Genomic DNA, 10,924 nt, shown 5'->3' with positions numbered 1-10,924 from the left:
GCTGGAAGCCTTACACATATGTAATTTATTTTCCACAGAATCATAGGCTTGAGGAATAGAAAAGATTGGAGGTCTCTATTTTAGCCCCTTGCTTCAACATTGGGCCAACCTCAAGGTCGCTCAGGGTCCTAGTCAGTCTAGTTTCAAGAATCTCCAAGTATGGAGGCTTCATAGACTTTCTGGACCCCTGGTCCAGGGCTGCACTGTACTTAGAGGAAATATTTTTTTCTTTGTATCTGATGGGAATTTTCCTTGAATGTTGAGTCCATTGCATCTGAGGAGATCCTGGCTCTGTCTGCTCTGGAACCCCATTAGAGCAATGCAACCAGATCCCCACCTGAAACTTTCTTTTCTCTAAACCCCAGTTCAGTCAGTGTCTTCTTGCATACGTGCGCCAAAACTCCTGATGACTTCCTCTGGACTCACTTGTCCAGGTCCTTTTGCATGGCAGCCCAGCCTTCCAGCAAATTGACAGCCCTCCCCAAACTGGTGGATAGCAGGGGCATTGCCTAGAGGTCTGCTGACGCGTCAGGATCAATGCCCAGATGTGTCCCCTAGGCAGAGAAGCAGAACACTTGTTTAACTTTTCATTTTTCTCCTTTATTAATTATTTATGGCCTAGGCAAATAAAAAGGTGATTTTTAATTTTTTTTTTCCTTTTTTTCCCCTTTTCTTTTCAACTGGTGATAGTATTCTGGCTGCTCTGTTTGATCTAAGACTCTCAAAGCAGGCAATTCATCCAGGTCCTCTTTCAGCCTCTCTCATAGTGAGCTGCAGGGCAGGAAGCCTTGCTCTCCTTTGTTCTGCACTCAGCCAAGAGATTCCAATTTCATTTGAAGATATTTCTAAATCCTTTTTCAGTTATTTTAGTACGTGATCCCTCCATTAGATATTACTTCTTGAAGACACCTAGGGGTTGGAATATTTTTAAGCTACTCCAGGTATTTGTAACCTGGTGCAATTATGGATTTTGTTTTTTCATATTTACCTAAATTATTAATGGGAATAAGCTAATTCATGCAAAACCTGAGTTGTATCTGTTCACTGCCCGTGACATTTTTTTCTGTGCTGCTTACAGTATTTTTAGGAATACATTGGCACAAGCACTATTTTCTTGTTTAAAATAAATACATGAGCCTTTTACTTTGCAGTTGCCTGTCACATAGACTTTTGCTATTAGGCTGTCCATTGCTCCCATGGAAAAAAGTATTTGATTTACTGAAATTGGTGTGTGACGCATTCTGTACACAATGTCCATAAGCTAATGGCCTTTGCAAATTCCTCTCCAGTGATATCATCCATTACTCTTTCTCTTCTCTTTCTCATATAGTCAATATTGCCCTCTTTTATGAAGGTTTCATACTGTTTACTGTCTTGTGTGCAATATTCAGCCTTGTGTCCTGAAACACTTCCTAACTCTCTCTAAGCTGTCATGGGATGAGGTAAAAAGTCTTCTGGTTTAATAACTGGTGGAATAAACAGAGAAGAAGCAAAAAAAAATATGATTAAACAGTCATTTCTCACAGTGCAGGAAGGCTACTAGAATTTCCTTAAGGTACTGCTGGGTCCCATAATAGTCACTGTATTCCAAAAAGATCTGGGAAAAGGTGTAAATAGCTTGGTGACAGTTTGCTGACAATCCTTCATTATTCAGGGTAGTCAAAGTTAATGCTAAATATGAATATTTGTGGAAGAGATGTCATGATATTGGATTAGCAGGTGGCAAATTTAATACTGATGAATGCAAAATAATGTAGATGAAAAATCTATGCATAGGTGGTGATGAGCTCAAAAGTAGTCATTAGCATTCAGGAAAGAGATGCTGAATCTTTGTGAATAGCTGAAATGGGAACCTCAGCTCTGTGCTCAGCGGTGGTCAAAAAGGCCAATAAAATGTTAGGAATTACTAGTAAAAGAATTGAGAATAAAGAAAAATATCATTATGCCATGTGCATGATGATGTTATGAACTTAATGACATCCCTGGTGGAACTACAACTGAAGTAGTCAGGTTAACTTTGGCCCCATATTTTCAAAAAGGATGTAATGGACCTAGAAAAGGTCAAGGGAAGGAGACCATTAAGAGGTTCGGAGAAACTTCATATTCAGATATGCTAAATAGGATAAGACTCCTTCATTTGAAAAGAGATGGTGAGGGTGGACATGATGGTCTATAAGCTGTGTATTACACTCATCTACAGAGAGCAGACAGGGATTAATTATTCATCTCATAACAGAGTATGAAATGGGGAAGCACTGGGGAGTCCATCTATGATGGACAGAAGTTATTTCCACAGGATAAATTGCACACTGAACGTAGAGGTCAGATAAAAAAGGGATTAGAAAAATTCACCGACCTGAGGCCCATTGGTGACCGATTCTTTACATGCCCTGAGTGTCAAAACTCAATTCCTTGGCTCATAGAGAGAACAGCTCGAGAGAGAGACCTCTCAGGTTGTCAGTCACTTTCCTTTCTCTGCTAATAAATCCCTCCAAAATAAATACCTAAATGAAAAGAGTAAAAAAATAACTTGTCTGCCCAATTTCCACCACCTAAAAATAGCTACAGGGGCCCATGATAGAAAAAAGCAATGCAAAGAAAATGGACTCTAAAAATAAAATAAGAAAATAACAAACTAGAGAGAGAAGGGGAGGGGAGGGGAGGGGAGGGGAGGAGACGGGAGAGGTTTCCATCCACGCTCCTTTGGGTGAGCAGCAGATGCCTCAGCACAGTGTATTTTCTCCTTTCAGTAAAACAACAGGCGCAGTCTTTGGGCAGTATTTTGAACTCAACAGGACTTGCCAAGTCAGGCAGAAAAACGTTTATTTTTAAGGCCAGACAGCATATTTTGATAATTTAGCCCAACCTCCTGTATAAGCAGACCACGAGAACAAATTTTTACATCAAGCCCATTACTTCTCTCTGAGCCAGAGCACGTGTTATAAAATAATTCTCTCTTTTCTTCTCTCCTAAGTTTTGCATTTCAAGAACCTCTCATACTTTTTGAGAAAATACGTTCCAGTTGTTACTTACTCCCCGTGATCACTTTGTTTTTAATTTTAATTTGCCTAACCTCAGGTGCCTGAGGTGGATTTACTAGAATTGATTTAATTTAAGTGTCCTGCTTACCCAGATCCCAGGAGGTCACTGCTGTAGATGTGGTCTGCAGAGAGAGGAGCTTGGCTGGAGCACATATGACTCTCAGGAATAACACTGTGTCAGAGGAAGGATGATCATTTAGAGGCTAATAGGAGAAAGTGAAAACTGGAAAGAAAAGCTAAACCATGTCTACTAGTAAATTAATCAGTGGGAGAATGTATATTCTTTTTTACAGGCAGTTTGTTTGCACTGTCATTCATACTTGCTCAGTTTTAAAAGCTGGAGGCAAGGCTATGCAATCACCAATTGGTGGCCAATGCACAAAACTTGAAAAAAATTTCTTCTGATTCCTCAGGGGTAGGGTAGGGAGGAGAACATATGGAACAGTAGAGAATATGGAATAATATGGCCCAAAGGAGCCTCAGAAGGCACAAATTGTGCCACCATCTGCATGATGGATCCGTCCTATCTAAAAGGCTACATAAGACAAATATTTGCCTTATGTAGTGCAGTGATGGAGAATCCACATCCTTTCCGGGAAACTGATTTCAGTAACAGAATATTAGAAAACTCATTATTGATCTCTGTGTCACCCACATGGTGATTCAGCAGCTGCACTCAACATGCCGATTTTTGGTTAGTAGCTTCTGGCTCAGGAGGACATCGGACACAGCCTGAGTGTGAAGTTAGTACAGACAGAAAAGTGCTTTTGCCAAGAAATCACAAAAAAGTATTTGAAGTAAAAAATCTATTCAGATTTATATGTGTATCTCTGTAGATATGAATATATACCTATATAAAATTATATTTATACACTGTCATACTCCCATACCCTAAAACTTTGAGAAGTAACATCTAAACTTGCAAGCCTAAAACATGTTAGAAATGAAAGTGCCACAGCAATCAAAGTTAAATTGGATTTGCACTGTGAATCATCTGTGGGAGACTGTAGTAATAAACATGCATAAAACAATGGCAATTTACTCACAGATTAACATTAATGTTGTCAAGGTAGCAAAGCTTTAAAATCCATAAAACTACCTTGATCTGATAAAAACAGGGTTACTCAAGGGCATACCCATTTTCCAATAATTTGTTGAGAAATTCCAACCTCTGTGGAATAACTCAATGTAGCTATAGTTTTGCCTTGCATGTTCAAAGCAGTGTATGGTGGGCTTTGGGCTCTTTGGCGTCTTTTTTTTTGTGTTCCTGACAGGTTTCTGTATTTGAAACATCTTCTGTGAAACTCTGGAAATGGAAACTCTCCATTTCACAAAGAGAAAGGCTCTTGCAATAGTATTCCTCTTCCGACTGTGCCACCTGAAGCCTTCTGTCCATAGACAGGGCTAGGCTTTGGGACCTTCTCTTCCCAAAAACACCCTCCTGCCACAGCAAAACTCAAATTTCTGATTCATGTGTTCTATCAGGCTTTATAGCTGCCATAGATCTGCTAGGAGACAGCAGTGGGGTTTGGAGAGGCAATGCTGTGTCTCTAAGCAGTGCTGCTGCTACTCAATTATGGTCAGATTTCAATGAAATTTCAGAATTAACTCTAGCCCTCAGGGAATTTTGTTTTCCAGAAGGTAGCAGCTGTGGAGGAAGGAATAGTAAAATATTCATCACGGAGCTGGATTTGGCCTTGATTTTATTTTTTTTTTTTCTGTGAGATACTCAAATGATTTCTTTAAGCTTAAGGTTTTTAGCATTGGAAATTTATCATATATATTTTTAACATTTAGCAGCTGGACCTATCTTTTTGGAGGTAAAGGAGAGAAGTGCTGAAAGCCCAGCAATTTCCAAACTGCGTGAAATATCCTGCTTGGGACTGTGTTGTGAAAATGAAATTGGAGAATTGTGCATAATAAATGGTAGATAATTTTTCCAGAAAATGCATAAAAGTTATTTTCGATGCCTACATCCTACCCTCCAAACCCCAAGACATCTATTATCCATTGAGCACTGCACACAGGAAATCTTTAAAGTTGGCTAAATTTGGTTTATTGAGCTGAACTTAACTAATTTTGCTCTAAACCCTTTTTTTTTTTGGCTTCATGAGTCTTCAAGATAGGTTACTTGTCCTTCCCAGGCAGGATTGTGTCTCCCTGGATACCGTGGGGACTGGGTGGTGTGGTCTTGCAAGTCAAGCATTCATCTGACTTTTGATGATATGTTCAACCACAGTAAATATCCTGTGTCCTCTTTCCCCTAGGGAAAACCAGGGATCAGACCTTCCCTTTCTGTCTGTTCTTTGCCCAATATTTACTTCTGTTTCCAGATCAGGTCCTTCTGCCATGTGCCGGAGTCAATTTTGCAGAACAGGTTTTCTGTCCTATTTCCTGGCCACGTGCATGTCTTGGATAGGAATGGCTCAAATGGCATGAAACATCTTTATTCAGGCAACAATTTTTTTTCTCTAAATCTCCATAATGGAGTATAAACATCTGGCTTGTACATTGGACCATTATTGGAATGGAGATGTCTTAATCTGTGAGCTGAATCCCACTGGAGGTACCTAGGAAAAGCAGACCTACTTGTCTGTGTCCTTAATGTCACTATGCACAATGTGTGTCTCCATGGAGGGACATTTAGAGGTCTGAAAGTGGAAAAGAAATTGAAACCTTTGCACAAGATGGCTAAAGCTTCTTGGGACGTCTCTGAGCAACTCCTAGCCCCAGCTACTAGCCTGTCCTCTGTGGAAAGATCTTAAGAGTCAGTCTGTTGAGGAGACGATTTTCAATATCTGAGTGGTGATCAGTAATAGAAATTTCCCTGCAGGAACTGTCACACAGTGATGGCAAAATGGTATGACCTTGTTGATTTAATGTGCATTGGAGACTAACCTTGAGCTTTCTGTATATTTTCTCATTTTAGCCTAAGGGCAGAGAAATGAATGATGTAACTGTGGCATGGATGGGCTACCTAGCGTGCAAATGAAGAGGACATACAAAGGGCCGTACCAGTTCAGAGCCTTGATCCTTCTAGGTGGGTTCCTGCTCCCTGACCATGGAAACCTTGGGAAAGATAGAGGGAACGAAAAAGCCTACAATGAAATATCCCCTGAAATATTTGCCCAGCTGACAACAATTGCTGCCTCAGGGACCTCTCAGCTCAGAGTTTGTTTCCAACAATCCTTGATGGACTTTTCTGTCATGCAGGCATCTAATTGCTGTTCTAACCCCTATAGACTTTTGGCAGATGCAATATCTTGTGGTGATGAGTTCCACCATTTAAATATGCACCACGTGAAGAATTACCTTGCTTTGTTCATTTTGATGATGGGTTTGATGTCATTTAGTTTTTGTATTATGAGAAAAACAGAGAACAATCATCCACTATTTGTCTTCTCCCTGACAGTTCTGATTTTATAGATCTCCATTGTGTTCTTCCTCAGCCACCTCTGTTTTCCAGGAAAGTGCCCTTTGATTTAATTGTTCTTTGGATGGAAACTATCCCATAACTTTGGTCATTTTTGTTAGCCTTGTCTTAACCCTTTCTAAGTCCATTCTATCCTTTTTGAGCTGGGCTGATTAGAAAATCAAACAGCAATCAAATTACAGGTACATCATAGATTTATTCAGAGGTGCAACATATTTTCAAGGTTATCCTTGATCTATTCCATTCTCCATCACCTTTTCCAAAATCCCCTAAAATGCAGTTTTTGCCTGTGACTGCTATGAAATATTGTTCCAATTTTTTCATATTATGTCGTCTTTTTGATTTTCCCTTTTGCCTTTCCTTTTCCTGTCTCAGATATTTATCATATATATATGTTTGTGTCTCATCTATACCAGCATGTGATCCTCCACAAAGCCTCAGCAGCACTTTTGTTAAACTGTGCAAGTGCTGTGCTGTTCCTGTCAGGTTTTCCGGCTGAGGTTTGCTTGTGATGTGCCAGGCTCAGCATGTGCAGAAAACACCATAAGTGGGTGTTAGGGTAGGACCACTTGGGCTTGACCAGAGGTGTGACAACCCTGGGGTGAAAGATGGGGTCAGGGGAACAGAGCTATGGGACTTAAATAGACAAAACAGCTGGGAAGGATACAGGAAAGTTTGTAGGGTGAGATGACATGTCAACTATGAGGCCATCCAGATCTGAAAAGAGCTACTGAAGAGGCAAAAGGAAGCTGGCAGCTGGAAGATGTATACAAGGGTCATGCCATGAGGAAGGGACACCAAGGGCTCAGGTGAGACAGGGGAACAAAACTCCTCCCAGGATCAAGATGCCCCAGAACTCTTGCCCTTTTGAATGGATCCACTCTGCCTGGGCAATGCCCAACCAGCTCATGGAAAGTGTGAGATGTCCTAGCATGGATTTTGGTTGGCAGGAGGAACAGATTTGGGGATGTACAGGGCAAGGGAGAGAAGGAGGCACTGGGAGTTGTGCAGGTTATATATAATCCCTTGAGGCTACATTAATAGATGCACGGTCTCTTGCGGGCTGCTCTGAGATGAGCACCAGCATGGGCTTTGACAGACACCAGGGCTGCGTAGCTGTGGCCCCTGACCCTGTCTGCGTAGCTCAGGGCACACAATGTTCTTAATGGATTAAACTTGGGACAAGGAAGGATGCCAAAAGCAACATGCCCAGCCCAGCCTTGTGGCTCCGAAGGCTCATTCAGTCCGTGTGGCCATGGCATGGGTCTTTCTTATCATATCCTTGGGGAAGTCAACAGCAAAACACTTAATGCTTTCTTCCTGGCATCTAAACAGGACAGCAGCCTGACTTGACAGTCATATATAAGGGAAAGATGTCCCTTTAAAAAGTATAAGCAGCATCAGTCAAGAGCATTCATTTCTGCAGGCTCTCCAGGGGACACACCATCCATCCTCTTCCCCAGCATCAGTCCAACTCAACCACACACAAGCATTAGCAAAATGCACGGTGAAATCATGACAATCTTCCCCTGAAGCTGTTGAGTTGCACTTGGTGGCTGCTCACTTTGCCTTTGCTGGGAGCTGCCTCTGAGGGACAGACAGCCTTGGTCTGTGCTTGGTAATGTACTTTGCAAAGAAATATTTCTGGGATACTTATTGTTGGATATTTTCAGAGCTCTGTTTCTGCCCTCACTGAATTTCAGACTCTGTTATATCATATTGCTCTAGTGTCCCAAAGGTGAGCCAGGTGTTTTGTCTTCTTTTGCCATTCTCCCCTTTGGGCTTTCCAGCTTAGAGTCCTTTCCGTGACATCCAGCTCTGGCTGCTTTTTGTGAAATGGAGTACCTGGAGTGAGACAGGAGCGTAAGAAATGCTATTTCCATTTCACTGTAGGCACTGGTTTTGTGAGTGATGCAGGAATTTTAACTTTAGGAAAAAAAAAGCAATAGTTTCCAGAGAAATCTTCAATGAGCTGAAATGTCAGTTTTCATTAAAAAACCCTACTCTTGCAGAAGTTCTTTCACTAGAGCTTTTTCCTGACCACTAACTACACAACAGCCTCCCCTCCTCCTGTCCTTCTCCACTCCTATGGATCATGGCTGCATCCAAATTCTTACTGCTCCAGGCAGTAGGAGAAGACATGGCTGGTACAACACCTTCATCTCTGCATGGCACAAAGCTGAGAGTCCTCTTCTGACTTGTTTTTATCATAAATTCTTGCATGTGGGAGCAATTATCTTTGTGAAATTACAAAAAAGTCTTTCAGAAAAAAAAAAAAGGCAGATAATTTGCAGGTTTTTCTTCCTCCCTCCCTCATCCCCTACAACCGCTGTTTTAAAAATCAGACATAGAAACAAGACACAGAGATGTTTTAGACAGGTTTGTGCATGTATTTGGTACAAACAAACAAAAATATGTGCATTTTGTTTCATAGAGCTTACATCAATCTGACAGAACTTGAGTCACAAAACAGAAATACTCTGGCTAATAAATACATCTGGGGATGAAAAATAAAAATCTATACATAAAAAATTCCAATGTCTGCTAAAGAAAATGTACACTTATATACACACTGTAAACAATAGTAATGCAACCCAACTGCAGTCCAACTCTGGCTGACAGAGGCCTTCTTTCCCTCTTATATAGGACTTGTGAGAATCTACTGACATAAAAGCTGCTGATCATCATCCTGCACTCTCAGTTCATCGAAGCAGCAAGGCCTGACCATGCCATAGTGACACAAAGCCAGAGCAATGAGGTGAGAGCTGCTGCATAACCAAGGTACGGGCGCTTTGGGAAATGGCCTGAGTGGTAAATTTGGGGAAATAGGGCCATACCCTCAGCTGGTCACACCCTTGTGGGTCCAGAGAAGTCAGCAGGATCAGACCAAATCTACCTCCTGAAGGTTTGAGCCTGTTTTTCCAAACTTGGGAGAGGTTGGAGGTTAGGTGAATTAGAGGGAAATGCACAATTTTAGATACTCAGGTCATGTTTAATTCAACATTGTCCTTCCTCCCCTGCCAGCAAAGGCAGCCCCATCTCCTCTAAATGAAGGTCTACACCAACAGCCTCAGAGTCTGGTCCTGGCATTGCTCCTTGTGATGCAAGGTGCTAAATGAAAGGGGGGCCCTGGCTTAGGTGAGAAACCAGTATTTTGCCTGAATGCAGCACAGAGAGCTCAAGACTTTCCTATAGCATCTTCTAGGGTATCCCTTGGGGACTGATCAAATGCAGTAAGTAAATGAGCCAGAGTCTGGGCATTTCTCTGTGCGTATGCATATGTGTGCTTAAACAGCCTTTGTTGTCATTTTTCTCCCCTGTAGGTCTGCAAAGAATTGGAATGGAGAGGCAGTAAACCTCCAGATTAATGTTTCTTTCCCTTCTGGATGCTTTCAAGGGGTTGGATGCTGCAAATGTAAATATTTTGAAATTGGAAAAAAAGAAAGAAATAGATTTAAAAGATCAGGTAGAAGCGTAAGCAATACTTTCACCTCATTTGTAGGAACAAACTGCTTGCCAGCAATTGCTAAAAGCCCCTGAAAAGTCTCCATTTATAGGACAATGTCTGCCATTTTGGAGATGACATTTATATGTTTAAATGTAGCAAGTTGTGTGTGTCTCTGTATGGTCATGGATGCACATGTTACCATCAGCTATGGGTATCAGGGTGTGGAGAGACACCAGAAATATCTGCTCCTGTCCATCTTGCCCCTTGACTAGACTTACACATCTGAGAATGTCTGTATCAGCTCGTCCTAAACTGTGCCCCCAAATTGCTTATATTATGCACTTGCTTGCATAATACCTGCAAAGCCATGTCAACAGGGGGAAAAAATGCAGGTCCACGTGCATTTACTCCCTCAAAGAGTGGCATGTGTGCACATGCATCCCAAGAGGTGGGTAGAAGGTGGGAGAAGTAATGCTTTCACCTCGACCTTCCAAGCACTTCTGCTCTTCAGTGACTGCCCTCTTCCTGATGTCTTTTCTGCTACGTCCCCAGTGCCAGCAGTGTGTTCTCCTGTCAGCATCCCAAAAATGCCCAGGAAACCAGTGGCAGCTGCAGTCCTTGGACTGCAAAATGACTTCCTGTGTTACCCCATCACCACTATACCATCGCACTTGCCTTGAAGGCCAAAGAAATGGGGGAAAAGGGATGCATTTCCCCACAGTGGTTCCCATGGGGTATTGGGCTGTTGCTTTGGTAGGGTTGAACCTCTCAGGCTGGCACTTTCTAGCTGATTTTGCAGACATGGGTGAACATGCAGGCAGTACCGAGTCAGGGTTCAGTGTAAGTGCAATGCTGCCCACGTGCTTTGGTGGGATTTGCTGCTAGGAGGAAAATATTTGGACAAAATATGCAGGTCTTTGTGCAGTAATTTGTTCAGTTTGCATTAAGTAAAGGGCAGAAGAGTGTTAAGAGTGTTTGTTAAGAGTGTTGGGATAGGGCCAG

The sequence above is a fragment of the Calidris pugnax genome, unplaced genomic scaffold (genome assembly GCF_001431845.1).
Source record: "Calidris pugnax isolate Ruff unplaced genomic scaffold, ASM143184v1 scaffold14, whole genome shotgun sequence".
Lineage (NCBI taxonomy): Eukaryota > Metazoa > Chordata > Aves > Charadriiformes > Scolopacidae > Calidris > Calidris pugnax.
Note: the sequence above shows the minus strand (reverse complement) of the source record.